The 16,230-nt window shown below is 39.9% G+C and overlaps 1 long non-coding RNA gene across 1 annotated transcript in view; it reads right to left on the bottom strand.

Moving 5' to 3' along the window:
• Positions 1–463: 463 nt before the first annotated feature.
• LOC122766490 overlaps positions 464–16,230 on the bottom strand; it is an 82,184-nt gene continuing 66,417 nt past the window's right edge. Inside the window, exon 7 of the long non-coding RNA XR_006360074.1 lies at positions 464–541. This is a non-coding gene — a long non-coding RNA (uncharacterized LOC122766490). The remainder of the gene's footprint in view (positions 542–16,230) is intronic.

Below are 16,230 nucleotides of genomic sequence, written 5' to 3'. Positions count from 1 at the left end.
CTGTTTGTCAAACCAAATTGATTATAAAAGCATTACTGGAAGAGTTTTTCCAACTAAAATAAGCAAAGCTAATTGGACTTAAGAAACTCCATGTATATTCTTGTCAACAAACATGGTCAGAGTTAAAATAGTAAGACAAACCAGGAGAGGCATGGGCAAACACAAGTAAGAAAGTAGGTTAATGCAAAATGGAGGAAGAACAATGGGGTTGTAGATTTGTAGATTAAAATGTAGCATATATTAAAACAAAGAGTATTAAATCATTCTTTGACATGTTTGAGATATTTGGCAACTTCATCCCAAACAAATACAAATTACAATTACATATCAGAATTATTCACAGTTTTCTAATAAATCTTCTAGAATTCCAGTCAAATATAACACACTAATTAAACTGGATGTTGTGGTGGTTGTTTTCTGTATTGTCTGTTTTTAAGATTTTTTACTTTCTTACCTGGTTAAATAAAGGACATACATAGATACGTTGGTGTCTCAGTGGTGGCCAGGATTCAAGCTTGGGCTCCAGTTTCAGTGCAGTGATCTGTGGACAGAGAGAGGAACTGTGTGAGTACGAACACACACATAGCTGAAACTAAGTTGCACCAAATTTCACAAAACTTGGTGGAAACATTCGACAACCCAAGATGAATAAAAAAGTCCATTGAATCCATGGCATCAACACAACAGGAAGTAAACTAAAAGTAAATTTTGAATTTGGAGTGCATCTTGGCGATTTGCACGTCATGTAAATTAATAAACTAACTGAGCACAATAATCGTACCAAATTTCAACCATCATTTTTGCCACGAAACAGGAAGTGCCAAGTAAAAACCTTATACGTGACACAGCCAGAAATCTTCAGCACACGAAATCAGTCAAGGGCATAGCACCAACTGCTGCCAGCACAGCGGCTGCAAGGGCCCGCACAATGATGCTTGAGCAACTACAGACTTTGAGATTTCTTATAACATCCGATTCAGCACAGTAATTAGGCTTGATTTGAATATATGTATTTGCTCTCCTGATTGCTAAATACCTACGTCTGTGCAAAATATCTGGCTCTTCAAGTTGCTCTTGGTTCAGTTAGTCACACATTTGTGCTGAAAATGTTTAGAAAGTCTAAGGGAGCACTTTTGGCTTCACCACTGTCACAAACTGTCGAGTGTCCTTAAACTAAAATAACAGGCTACAAAGCTAAGTAGAGATGGTAGCACTGGGACTGACACCTGTTTTATTGGTTGAATACAATAGCACATTGATTATTTCAGGTTTAAGATCAAAACCATCTTTTCCATGCATGATTATGGGCTGAACAGGTTTCAAGTCATCAGAATCCATTTGACCTGCTGAGGTACAGAAGACAATGCTACTGCATGTACACATGTACGTACAGTGACATAAATAAAGACATGTGCTGGTGAAAATACCTAAGGATGTGTTGCATACATGAACTCTACATAAATTATCATTTGTATGCTTGTCTACGATGCATAAGTTCAATATCCAATTTCCATTCTCAAACAAGGCTCTTGGCTCTGAAGCGACAGCTCGGAGCTGCCTGGCACTCTGACAGCATCCTTGGATGGGGGTGTTGCCATAATCGATTTACACAGCAATCACAGATCTGCACACAGCAACCTTGAACAAGTCCTTGAACACAGTCTCTCTCCACTGATCAAACAGCCATCAACAGAGAGTGAGTAATGAATTGGTTGTTTATGTGGGAATTTAAAAATCACAATCACAACACTTTGTCAATAGCTTTGCCGCAGCCGCGGTTGTTGTTACACTTTTGTTTGATGGGATGAAAAGACACTAAATTACGCCTGGCTGTCACCACCAGCAACCGTCAACTAAATGATCAGTGAATCAGCCTGATGTTTAGGTATGAATGGGAGTTCAAGAGTGTGACACAAATTTAAAGCAGACATGGTACAGAAGGAAAGAAAGTGGCAGGCAGGGTGACGGGAGACAGTTTCTTTCAGAATTATTAAATATTTAAGATCGAAACCAAGTTGCTTTATAAAAGACAACAGCAGCAGTAAAAACCCGAGCTGCCAAATCACCCACTGCAAAGAAGCCATGCTCGCAGCCCCATTATTTGTGACTGTGGTAGCAAAGCTGTCAATTTTATACTGCCATTTCCTTCTATTTCCGTGCCTTATAAACACCAATAATGTCTGGCATTTATTTTACTGGCTACACAGAGAAAAAACAATGGGGTGAAGGCTTGCTGTATTCTGACAAGGACCAGATATAGCAGAGCAAGACACTTGTGAGATTTTCCCTCACTGTCAGTATCCATCCTCACTGCCATAGTGGTGATGGAAACAAGCATTCTCGTCAAAGGCTATTAAAAATGAATGAAATGAATGAGCAGATCACACAAGGCTCTAAAACACTCGGGCCATTTTACAGCCCTGGTTACATGATCACCACTCTCACTGTTATTTCAGCATAACAAGATAATATTTAATCCCCTGCTGCTCTGAGAGAGAAACACATGCACACCGTTAATGAGTCAAGCAATTAACTTCTAAACGCGCAGCAAAACTTTGTCACCAGGGAGATAAACAGACCTGCTGTCTTTGCACAAGGAAATATTAATGATTGTTGTCCCAATTAAATCAGACTACAGAGAGAAGAGCAAGCAGGGGGACAAGGTTTTTGGGGGGTTTAATCTGCTAATCGATCATCCTGACACAGGTGTTGACAACCTGTCATCGGAAGGTGACAGTGTTATGTCCAACAGCCCGTCACAGGAGTGTATATGACAGATCTGTCGGTAGGGTTTGACTCTTAATGGGCCCTCAGGTCACACCGCAGCCAGCCACAGTGTCATTTAGGAGGTCCAGAGGTCACAGTCTGGTCTACCAAACACACAGAGAGCCCGTGGTAACCAGGGGCGTCATTGTCAGTGGAACAGACAGAGCATGTGTGTGTAAAGTTTATGTGTTCGTGCAGTGTCAGCGTGCAGATGGAGGGGTCTGTCTGTAAGGGAAAAGAACAGATTGACGGAGCGGAGAGGGAAATACATTTTTCAAATGTCACCTTGCCTTGCCACCCTTTACGCTGAGAGAAATAACGGTGTGAAATGGAGCACCATGGGAAGGTAGCTTGAGGACAGCAGAGAGAACCCGACTCCTCTCATTATTATTAGGACTTCATGGCTCATATTAACTGTAATTTGCGGGGGTTCTGCCATAGTTTCAACATCTATCAATAGTATGTTTAACTTTTTCTTTAAAACCACAAGACCCTGTTTTCCTTCTCATGCATGAACGTGAAAGAAGACTAAATGGTTTTAAGACTTCTGTACCCCTAGTGGTACAAAGAGGTTTGGTGGTGGCAGCATCATGCTTTGAGGATGTTTTACAAAGCAAAAAAATGTACATTTAATCTTACTTAAAAACTGGTCCAAAGCTCTAAGGACCTATGAGTGGGCCAAAGCTGTTCTGCTCTCTCCAACAGGACAATGATCACAAGCAAACAGCAAGGTATAACCAATGGTATAACTCTTGCCCAGCCAGAACCCTGCAGAGAACAATAAGCAAAACATTCTATAAAATACATTTCAATACTCACACACTGCTATGAGTATTTTTTGAATGCCCTGCATGCATGCACTTCTTAACTTGGATTCCGTAAAAAAAAAAAAAAAGGATAAAAGTGTTCCACAGCATGTGAAGTGTCGACTGACCTTCAAGGTGAAACTGAAAAGCTTTCTAACACAGACTCTAGAGAATAGTGCATACATGATGGTGTGAAGCGGCTGAAAGGATTTAAATGTCACATTTGTGGCACAATAGAGTCTGCGCTGCAGCAGAATGTGACACAATACCGGCAGAAAACCTTATATTATGTGCTTAACTGGAAAACCGCACAATTCACACTTACAGCAACTGGTTTCCATTTTAATGTACAGCCACGAGAACACAACAAAAACAACAGTGAAAAAAAAGATAGAATAGTATTTGTGTTCAAATAATCCAGAAAGCCAATCACAGAAAAAAAACCCTCTTTACTCACACAGGATCAGTGCAGCACTGGAGCAAGTAATCAGAATTATTATGAGACGTGAATTTCAAGACATTCAGAGGAAATGTTCACCCTTCTACATTAATCCAACCCTTTTCTTTCACGGCGAAACACCTGGCAGGTGACGCGCACAGTTTAAAAGCATATCACTGATTCCAGCTGAGCGCTGCCATATGACGTGTGATCTGTTTGCTCTATGCCAGAAAGGAAGTTTGACACCGTCTCCGCCCGCACTTCAAAAACACATCAATCAAGTCAGTCAGAAAATGTCAGAGACCTTCCACTTGTCATTGTGGGCTATTTTGCTGTGATTGATGATATGATGGTCATCTCCCTCTGTCCCTGCCCACTATCCCCTCCCCCACACTCTCTCTTAGCCGTGCATCAATTTGCACACCATGTGAAAAATAACAAATGGCACAAACAATTTATGAAAAACAATTTACTGAATACCCTCCAGCAATTTAGACAAAATATTCTATTTTACTAAAAGAAGGGGACACAGAACAGAGACAGACGGAGACGAAGAGAGGGAGGGAAATGTGTCAACATTGCTTTCTATATTGAAGTTTAAGGCTTAGAGGCTACGGGGGGGAAATGTGCATATGGTTGTTCTTCTCTCACATGCATGTGTGTCTGTGACTTGAGAACAAAATGTGCTTTAAATATTTGATGCATGCTGATAGGCTGTGCTGGCCTCTATACGCAGTATGTGTATACAAAGATCTATAAGCGATGTTCTCATGGGAGGGTTTGTATAGGGAGAGGTTCATGTGTTGAACTGGCATCAGTACTGTTCAAGCCTTTTCTTGTCTATTTTCCTCAGAGAACTGACTCACTCTCCTTTTTTTTTTTTTTCCATCGGCTACTTCCTAAAACATCACTAAAGTGAATTGTCCGTTTTGCTTAGCATCCACACGCTCCCTCCTTCTAGCATTCTCTCTTTAATGTTGTTACCTTTCGTCCATCTGTCTATCACGCTGCTCCACCCGCCCCCCCTTGCCCTCCCCTCAAAACTGTCACATGGCCTGATGAAATGAACTGATGAGATGATGAGAGAAATTGTAACCCTAATGGTCTGACATGAAGAATTGTCCCAGGCCCCCCTTGATAAATGAATTTAACCGAGCACTCGCTCTGTGGTGAACCATGCTAATTAGCCACGGCGAGCCAAACAAAGATGTCTCCTACTAATTGAGGTGAGGTCAGAGGGATTGAGAGGAGCTCGGGAATGCCTGTGACTGTGTGTGTGTGTCAAAGAGGGAGGCTCGAAACTCATCTGGCTGTGGGTTGCTTATGAGTGAGTGTGTGTGTGTGTGTGTGTGTGTTTGCATACGTGTGTGCCCATGGGAAATGACTTGATATCCCCTTAGGGGAGCTGGTAATGGCAGTCTTTCCCTTTTGAGTATTTGCTTTGTGGCTGGAAACAGAAGGTTAGTGGATGACCTTGTTTCCCAAGTGCACGGAGACTCGTCCCCAAACAGTGCACGGTTACTTTGTGACTTTTGCTATTATGATTCTACAGGGGATCTGTGTGAGGTCAGTGTGAAAATTGAAAAAAAAGAAAGGGCAAACCGCTAACTTCATTCTCAAATTACATAAGATCGCTTGCATATTGATTCTACCTACACAGTGAAATTGATAAAAAGGGACAAACAGTGGACCGTGAACCGCCCACTTTAGTGTCTTAAACAAACATTATTGACATGTTTAGAGCAAATCCAGATGACCTCTTCTATTTAGCCTACCATTATTGATATTATTGACATGTTTGTGATGACTTTGTCATTCCAAGGATGTCCGTATGTCCGTGATTGATCAGGGGGGAAACAATATGTCCTCAGGTCATTAGGGACAAGGTAGAGGGAAAGTTGCAGTCAGAAAGGAGGCTTTTAATTTTTTCCTAATGGGTATACAGTATAATCAAAGCACAATAATGCACCGCTCTAGTCTCGATGACCACTCAAAGCTTCTTGCTATTCACCCATTCATTCACATATTCATACAGCCAATGTGTGTCCAGCACTTTTTCTGTCACTCACCCTTTCACACACTGCCAACACAGCCATCAGGTACAACTTGGGGTTAAGTGTCTTGCCCTGGGGCACATGGAACTCTACACACACAAACATTTATTATATATGCATATTGTAAAGATAATTGCCCGACAGATTTATGACTGTTATATACGTGTACATCGGCAGACATTACTACAGTCTATTTAACATTTATAAGGCTGCATCTCTTTGTCTATTTTTAATAATTTCATTATTTTGATGTCTGAAAACTGACCTTATTAAGCCGTGGAAACAAGCAGTGCACATTAACAATTCAACACCTTTTGATTGTTGGGAAATGTTTGTGTAAACCATCAGCAGTCCCATCTACAGTACCTGGCTAATGTCCAATATTAACTCACATTTTTATCTCAGTTTTTGGTCTCCACCAACTCCTGAGGGAAATATCTGGCTCTTTAGCAGATAAATGTCCCATTATGTTCACCAGTTAGTCAGTGAAAACAGCTGCCCACTCTAAAAACAACGCCATTAAACTGAAAATGACTATGACGTGTGTATGTTCACAATACTATGGACACATTAGACAGTTGCATTGTGTGTTTTCCAAACATGCACACGATTGTTATCATTTTGACAGATATAGCAATATAGTTGGTGGTGCGGTTGTGAAAAGCTTTCATTTGCACAACCAATAAATCAAAAATCATGATGATTTTACATCTTTTGGAGACTTTTAACAATGAATTCACCAAAGAATGATACACATTTGATCTTAATCAAATAATGGTATTATCAATGTGTATTGTCAATAATGTCAATCTGGACCATTATTAGCATTTTACAAAAATAAAAGGTTAATAAGTTAAGTTAATAAAAGGTCATATGAGGTGAGATAAAGTTAAGCAGTAGAGTCTATCGATTTTATTAGGAGTGTGTGTCACAGTTTAGCGTCATTAATGAATATCATGTCCGAGGAGGCTCATTGGCAGCAGCCAAGATACGTTTTTGACAAGCAGTAGAAACTGTTCCCTCCCTCGATGGTCTATATCACCGAACCTTGATCAAATCGTTGTCTTGGTGATTCAAGGTGCAGTTTGTCAACTGAGGGCGGGGGAGTAGGTTTAGAGGGTGAGGAGGAGGAGGAGGAGGAGGGTGGGGGGGACTGAGGACCAAAAAAGCCACACTGAGAGGACTCATGCATATTTAAATGGGTTAGATTAAAGGTTGGTCGGCTGGGAGTCGTGTGCACCAACGAAGGCTGAACATTCTTTTGTGGCAGGTCATTAACCCTTTAATTGACTGATGGCTGGTGAGGTAGCAGATATGAGCTTATATGACCATTTCTCAGTGCCAATGTTGGTATTAATGATTATCTTGCACAAGTGATGAGCATTGACAAATGAACTATGGGTGATAAGGTCAAATGATGACACTTGAATACAGGGGGGAATTATTGATTTGACTGCAATTACACATATACACAGGCAATCCAGACACTTGAAGGATACAACTTTACCCAAAGCAATGATCCGCTGACTGGTTCAATATGAAGTAACAGGGATGCGCAAAAAAGGGTTGGAAACATTTACCTTCATGACTTTCAGAACATCTGTCTGTTTGTGAGAGTCTGGCTGTTCTCTAAAAAGACAACCAGCAATCTTCTTTGACTCTTAACAGGTCGACATAATTTAAAAGTCTTGCTGTGAGTGAGAGGGTGAGACTGGTGGCACAGCATCTCACATCTAAAATTTCCTCTTAATCTTATAATAATTGGCTGGTAAGCCTCTCCACTATCCCCCACCGTAATGCCTCATCTTTCACCTGACCTTATTATTTCCTTATTTGAAGCAGAACATTTTTCACAGTTCATGAAGCAGACACTAAACCTTACAATGAAACACCAGATAAACCTTGTACTCTCTGTTTTTGGAGTATCCACTTGCGTAAGCCTTTGTTATAGGAAAGGAAGAGGACCGCATTTGGGGAGCGTAACGGACACAACGGCAATTAGCACTATGCTCCGTTTGTTTACCGAAATGAATAAATCAGCAATGAACATTACACAGTAGATATTAAAAAGATATAGTAATGTTTTGGTCTACTCCTGTTTTAGAGTCCACACCGAGCCAATTTAAAACCACTTCGGTTTAGCCAACAGTTTCCTAAAGAACACAACTTCTGGGCTCTTCTCAGCTGAACCAGATCTTCTTGCTGCAAAGGCTAACCACTACACCAATTATACAGCAGATGTTTCACTTCATTCTAGTGAAAATTACTATAAAAAAAACTTTTCAGGAGTTCTTTTAATCTTCATACTGCCTAACAGTATTTCTTGCAACTGTCTTCATTTAAATGTCACAGTAATTCTAAAGTTGGTCATGCTTTTTGTACAATTGCATTCAATTTTAATCATTTGACTCCTTTGATTTTCTTTTTTTTCTTTAGCTCAGATTGTGCTAATGATGCTGTTATTCTATTGGGAAGCTTTAATACATCACTATTAAAGCTATTAAATCACTACTGCATAGTGGGGAAAATAAAGCGCTGGAGAGATGGAGAACTTTCATACATAAGACTAATTTTTCATTCAAAAATAACTTATATTTTGAAATAATTGAATGCAGCATAATCATGGCAATGTTCAATAGCGTAAACAAAACTGTGCAATGTATACAGTGACAGTAACAGAGCTCAAAGGCAAGAAAATAAAAGTTAACATTCAGTAAATACCAAAACTAACTCAGAACACAAGAGAAAGAAGGAGGTGGGACTATGACAAAAAGCCAGGTCTATGTGGCTAACATGCTGAAATGATATGGCATTTGTGGATTCTCCTAAACTTCTTCTTCTTGTGAGTACTGCCAAAAGAAGAGAGATAACAAAAAGCAACTTTCGATCAAACCTTCAACAGCGAGAGAAAGTAATTGGAGGCAAAGACAGACAGAAGTCGATCATCCAACCAGACAAAGACATGCAAATGCAGAAAAGAAACCACATAGGCTTTCCTATGGCCAGGATTTAGAGCTGGGGCTGTTGCTCCAAAGAGATTATGAGGTACATGGGTGGCACTGATCCCATCAGGCCTCCAGGCCACAGTCAGGCAAGTCACTAACACCTAAGCAATGCCCCAAGAGAGCACATACAGAATTACATTTGCCCCGTTCAATCTCTGAGCAGGGCCTCGAGATGCATGTGTCTCATGGAAATAATGCAGAAATGGGAAAACAATGAAATTGAGGAGATTATGCTTCTTCTCCAGGCTCATCTAAATTCCGCTCCCGCTGGACCTATGCAGGCTTTTTTAGAAATGCTTCCTTTAAGTGGCAACCTTGTTTCTGGGTACCAAAGAGCATTTCTACTTCAAGTCCCTCAGGGATACAGGCCACTCATTTCAGAAAATGGAATGTACTGCATTTCTATATTCATAATACTGACATATTATGAATATAAAACGCGTTGGCTCCTGCAAGTTCTGTTGTATTACTATTTATTTATTTATTCAATATCTATTTAATATTAAAAATGATGTGTATTCAATAATAACAATTATGTGTATTTAATAATAAAAAGGGTGCTTAATGAGCATCGTGTGAACTCATTTCACAGTGGTTTGAATCTAAAGGACATTTGTTTATATGGAAAAGTAACACAGCAGCAGTTTTAGTGTGTAAAGTGATAAATGATCTTTTTTTACAGCATGTAAAAATCTCCCTTTCTTAGCCTGTTTTGTTTGTGTGTGTGTGTGACTGTGTGGTAACTGAAGGTAGACCACGGTCACCATGTGTCCCCTCCATCTGTCACCTGGCATAATGACTTCAAGGGGCCGTGTGGTCCAACCACCCAATGTGGGATTGCTGGAGGGAATGAGGTGGGATGGGTCAACATTCATGTCACTTGTGGACATGGGGCCCAGGCCAGAGGGCTAGTGTCTGTACTTCTTCATGTATGGATGGGTGGATGAATGAATGAATGCATTCATAAGCACCACTGTTGTTGATAACAGACAGATGGACGCGGGCAGCAGGGCAGACACTTCCCTCCTCCACCCAAAGCAAAGGTCATTAACTAGGACTGTGATCCACATCGGCAGTCATTACTGCTGGAACCGTGATCCCAAAAACTGACATGCTATAATGTCCAGGCTGTGTCAAGAAGACAGAATGACCGTTTCAGCGGTCATTACACAGAAGCCAACGGGTCAGTGGCTTTGAGGATGTATGGGGAGAGACAGCGAAGGGGGGGGGGGCGAATGCGACAAACAGAGGGCAGCAGACATATTGTCTGAATCTGTAATTACAGGGCACTGTCCGTTCACTCTTGCAATAGGTTGCTTGGTGCATGTGTGACTGCACATGTAGCCATAGCTGCGTGCGCTCTGCATGTCTGTGTCTTTGTGCCATGGTTATGGTGTGTGTATCATACAGGAGTGTACTGTACATGTAAGGCATTAAAAGGTGCCATAGTGTAAGAAATGAATGATATGAAATGACTATAATGTCTCGTTAGAGATTGAGGAAACATGTTAACCCTCCTGTGTCCATCCAGTCATTGCGACAGGGTTTGGCATGCGTACTTCTCATTACCGCAACTCCTAGACCACATGTGTCAAACTGGTGGCCCGGGGGCCACATGTGGCCCTCCAATCGATTACATGCGGCCCGCCCACCACTGTGCAAGGCAATATTTTAATAATAGTAATAAGACATTTTGTTGTAATCATTGCTTTATTACACTCGACATGAAATTACATATATTTAAGCTGTTTTAATCACAATTATCCTCGTCATTATTTGTGTTTTTGTGCATCATAAATGTTTTTATTGTGAATAATTTTATATCAAAACAAGCACTTTTACTTTGCAATTCTGTCCAATATAATGAATCTTATATTGCCCACCGGCTACTAAATAGTTGTTTTTACCACTTTTTTTCCTCTACGTTGGCCCCCGCTTGACCAGAGTAGATGCTCATTTGCCCCCAGGTCATTTGAGTTTGACACCCCTGTCCTAGACTGTTTTTGATATCTAGAAAATTAAAAAAAATTATGGACTACGTCAGCTGAGATTTGCACAGCACCCTGCTCAACCCTCATGTGGAGGATAAAGCGCTACAAGTCGGATGGATGGATACCGGAAAGCAGAGAGATAGAGCTTTGCGCCCATATACATATACTGCAGACGGAAAGCTCGTCAAATCACAGACAAGACTCACCAGTGCGTCACACGTTTGTGACGTCAGCTTCAAACAGCTGAATAACGGCCAGTAATCGAAACTTGAAAGGTATCTTGGAAAAAGAAGCATAAAGGGGCAGAAGCACTCGCTCACTGAACATTTTTTGACAACACTACAGCCATAAAATCAATGAAAATAAATCCAGGCAGCCTCATTATCTTGATGGTCATACGAGGGTTAAACTGAAATACTGGCTTCACTGATAACAATTGTGCAGCCATTATATTCACAAACAATTCCCAGTGTTCATGTTTTGTTGTGGTATGTTATTCCACCCAACACAGCATCATAGCACTTCAGCACAAGGGATGCCAGCAGAGCAAACAGAGAGCCCCTCGCTGCTACTGTAAGTGTAAGAGATTCTGAATGATACCAGATCTAAAAAGCCTCAGTAACTCTATGAAAAATGTCTCAACCGGCGAAGGAAAAAAGTAAATAGAGGAGGTTAATGACAAACCACAACAGATGTGGGTATCTTGTCTCCTCTCATTATGTCATAATTCTTTGGTACAACTCAAAGCAGACACACTTTCACTTAATCTTAATCTTTTTCTGTTTGAAACATGCTGAAATGTACCAAATAGGTTATTTATTTACAAAATAGATGGTGTGACAGTTCCCTTGAAACCAGCTATAGTGTAAGATTGTGGGGATCGCTCTGATACAAAAACAAAAGCCATTGCCAAGTCATCAATTTAAGCCAAACTCTTTATCAAAACAAATAAAAAAACAAAATATTATCTAGAGAGAAAAGTTTGATGTACAGTCAGTAAAACTCAGGCATCTGCAATTTTCTCTAATTAAGATTTTGAATTCAGGGCTTATATTTGTAATTACGTGTATTTTCTGTGGTTTGTCTTTGCGCCACTCCTTTGAGTTATTCTTGCCGACTATTTAACATTCACAGTCATTTTCATTGTAACTAATCTATATTATAAAACTGGGGAGCCTGAAGTCTGGCTCACACCATGCGGAATACTGTCAGCTAACCCGACGTTCCATCTGTTCATCAGATCCTTTCCTAAGTCGTGTTGGTGGTGCTCAGAATTTGATTGCAACCACTTACCATGATGGTTCTTACGTGTTTATTCCAGCTGCTGAAATCTGATAGCCAGCTGGTCTTTGTGGGGTTTATGTAAGGTGTGTCTGCGCGCGTTTACATCCGAGTATGCGTAAATGACAGGGCAGTTAAACGAAACAGTGGCACAGTGAGCGCGGAATTTGTCACTAGTGACATAACCAGAAAAAACAAGCCGAACATACGGCTGATTGAGCTGAAGATAGCAATTACAAAATGGGCTGTGATATAGCCTGACAATGCCATCACTCCTCAGACACTTTTGTTCGAACCCCTTTTAAAAATAACATACTTGGGAGAGTTGTTGAAGATGAGCTCAGGGAGAAAGGAAAAAAACATCATGAAAAGAACTGTGAAGCACTCTCGCGGTGATGAAATGCAAAAAATGACTAAAATCATTACATGGTTTCACTGCAAGAAAAAACAAACTTGCCTCATGAGATGTACAACTGAATAAACAAGGTTTGTGTGCCAAAGTATGAGCCGTTTACCTTTTTAGAACAACTGTAGATTTACATATGTTGTGCAAAACAGGTGTTTGCTTTTAATCCTATGAGAGATGCTTTCTTGCAATTAACAATGGCAAATTCAGGTTCAGGTGCATGGGTTTTGTGGCCATAACGCCATTGTACATTTGCCAATATAAGGTGTGATTTCCCTGCCTATTGCCCTATGCCTGCTCAGATTGGCACAGCTCTAAATGTGACCCTCATAGGGAGGATAAAGCGGTAGAAGATGGGTGGATGAATGGATGGATGGATGCCCTCAGTCTAACTTTAATCTTCGTATCAATCCGAGGTTTAAAATGTGTTTACTGCATTTGTTACAGCATTTTGCTCTGGGTCACATACGTTTTTTTCCAAACTTATTATTGTCATAACCCTTAAAAGTATGTTTTTGTTTGTTGAAATTCCTTCTGCTAAGGAATTATGGCTAAACGCTGACACAATTTCTTTAAAAATAATAAAAACCCATTCTATGAGTGCCCCAGAGTATATATAGTGTAACTGCCAATTCTTGCAATAAACAGTGTTTAAGTGTAGCCGTCATATTGGTAAATAGTACTGAGTTTGCTCTCTGTTAAGTGGATCATTGACGTTACAATGACACCCTTTGTGTTGGACAAAAAATAATATACACAACACAACTTGACTTTGCACATGCCAAGTCTGCCTTATCATGTTCTATAAGCCAATTAAAATAAACTATGTAAGTGCAAATCAGCATGCATGTCCAGGGGAAATGAAATTAATTAATGAAAAGATTTCATCCAACAAAAGCTGGACCTTTATTTCCAATGTAAGCAGCATATTTTTTAATGATATAATATATCACCGAAGTGATATTCCCTCTCTCTGTCTCATGTTATGTAAAACATATCATGCAGCGGCTCTTAATGTGAATTAAATTTCTCACTTACGATAGCTGGCCATATCTATTCAGTCTCAAGAGAAATTTACTACATTTTCCACTTCCAAGATCTTACCATATTATAATTAATTCAGTTTCCTTGTCAGTGCCATTTCATCTCTGTAATTAAGGAAATATCTTGTGCTTTATAAGAAATTAAGTTTCTTTCCTTGTGTCAAGTCTTTGTCAGAATTATGAGGAGCAGTGGTAGACGTGCTGACGGAGACACGCATGTGACAAAGAACTCAAACCTTATTGGATGAAATGGCAAGATAACATAATTAATGACTAAGGATTTCACTTTGCATGCTCGTAATTTAATTGTTCCTGGACAGTGGTTTGCTTTAGTTCCATCTGGTCCAGTGAGATATACACAAACAGTGATTAGCATCACTTGCGTTTTATTAATTTATTTTACACACTCTTTTAATTGTTCACATTTAATTGAACTGAAGTTGCAGACACCAGTCATGAAAGCAACAAAGGGTGCAACAGTACAAATGTTTCTCTTGACCTTGAATCCTACCTTGCAAGAACCCACCCCCTACCCCCCCCCTTCTGCCATGTGCAGCGCAGTTATATCTGAACCAACCTAATATTCTCACTCATGAGCGCAAACTCAAAGTCACTCTGTTAGCCCTCCCCCAAGTCAATCATGGCAATTAGACACAAGTAGCCCACGCTATGAATTTATCCACACATTGATGTGTTCATTGACTCAGGCCAAGGATGGTAATTAAAGGTTCTTAGTGGAGTGGTCTTGGGTAATCTGGGGCCAGTTAAAAGCCTTGACGCCGTGCACTGTGGGGTTTAATTGGTACTGTGCCATTTATATGATTAACAACCAGCCTTGGTCTGGCAACTAGCGTACTCTTTACTCTTAGCAATTCATTAGAATAAAGGGTACTCTCGACTCTAATGAAAAGAAAATGTGTTGATACAATAGGATCATTATTTTCCAGAGATCATATTTGCTGTGATTGTCTGCGGTGTTATCAATCACTTTCATTGCTATTTGGCCTTGGGGGCATGGAGGCAATGCACTGTTTTATGGTTATATGTGCTTATTTGCAATTTACTTGATGGACAAAAGGAATCATGTACCCCACATGATTTCTTTAGGCACATATAGTAATGAGAAATATCATTTTGAGAGAGCGACAAAGTAAAATAAAATGCTAATGGGTTATTAAAACAGTGGCCGTATGTCCAAACCATGTTTTTCTTTTCCACCACCCAGACACGCACACACCTCAAGCATGCACACCTTCAGTCACGCACACCTGCAACCTACCACTCTCACATGCAGACATATACACACGAGGGAACGGGAGAGCACGACCCTGAGGGCAGAACATCCAAGTCTGCTCTTTAAAAATGCGTTTTCTGTGATCAGATAGCATTAACATTGGTATTAACATGCGTCCCCGGGGTCCACATCAAGATCTGATTGCTATCCTATCATGATTCATCCCCCTCCTTACTTCACCTCCCCTCTTCTTCTGCAGAGGAAGAAGTTGTCTTTGACAAGCGAAAAAAAACATGCATCAGATACACATTTATCGCATTTCTGAGTTCTGTTAAAAGTTATTTGACACATTTAAATGATGATGATAAATTATGCCTACAGAAATGTTGACAGTGCGACATTTGGATTCTTTGATTTCTTTAGCAAAATGTAGAAAAATATATGAGTTCATGTCTGCACAGTTCAGTATGCTTAAGTAGACTGTGTGCCACTCAAATCTTATCTGACTAAAGGAAATGGATGAAAATGAGTTTTGTCTGTGTTTTATTTTAAATTTCCCAGAGAAACTGAACAGCTATAGGTACGTAAATACAATTAATAATCACAATTATTTTAAAGCTGATTAAAACCACATAGAATATGTGTGCAAATGTTAAGTGTAAGTAAGTGTTGTTGAAAAATGTCTTGGTATAAAAAAATACTATAGTGCAAGTGTAAAATCCATTAGACTGCCATAACTTTTCAGCCTGCAGCTGTTTTCCATGCTGAAATGGCACGTTATACGTTGCACTTGTTGTGAGACCAATTTTTTGGCACAATGAATGCCAACAGATTGCATTGATGAATGCAGGGGGATTAAACAGACAGAAAATCAACTGCAGAAGATAACAAATGCTCCGGAGAAAATTCTCTTGAGAAAAAAAACAAAAAAAAAAACTGGATGAAATGCTGAAATTGCCTCAAGTGACAGATTTCACATCAGTACAAATAGTAATTATGTTGGCAATATTAAAACGTGGCGATGAGATTTGCCAAAAAGTGGAAGATTGAACTATTCAGTAACTAAAATAATTAATGCAATAAACTGTTTGCCCAAGTTACCAGCTTATTAACCACAAATGAGTGTATGAACGTTCCGTTTTTTTCATTAAACTGTACTGCATTGCACTGACAAACGCCACTGCAACAGTTACACAACTGACCCT

Source organism: Solea senegalensis, linkage group LG3 (genome assembly GCF_019176455.1).
Source record: "Solea senegalensis isolate Sse05_10M linkage group LG3, IFAPA_SoseM_1, whole genome shotgun sequence".
Classification (NCBI taxonomy): Eukaryota; Metazoa; Chordata; class Actinopteri; order Pleuronectiformes; family Soleidae; genus Solea; species Solea senegalensis.
This window is presented reverse-complemented; position numbering and strand designations above follow the sequence as displayed.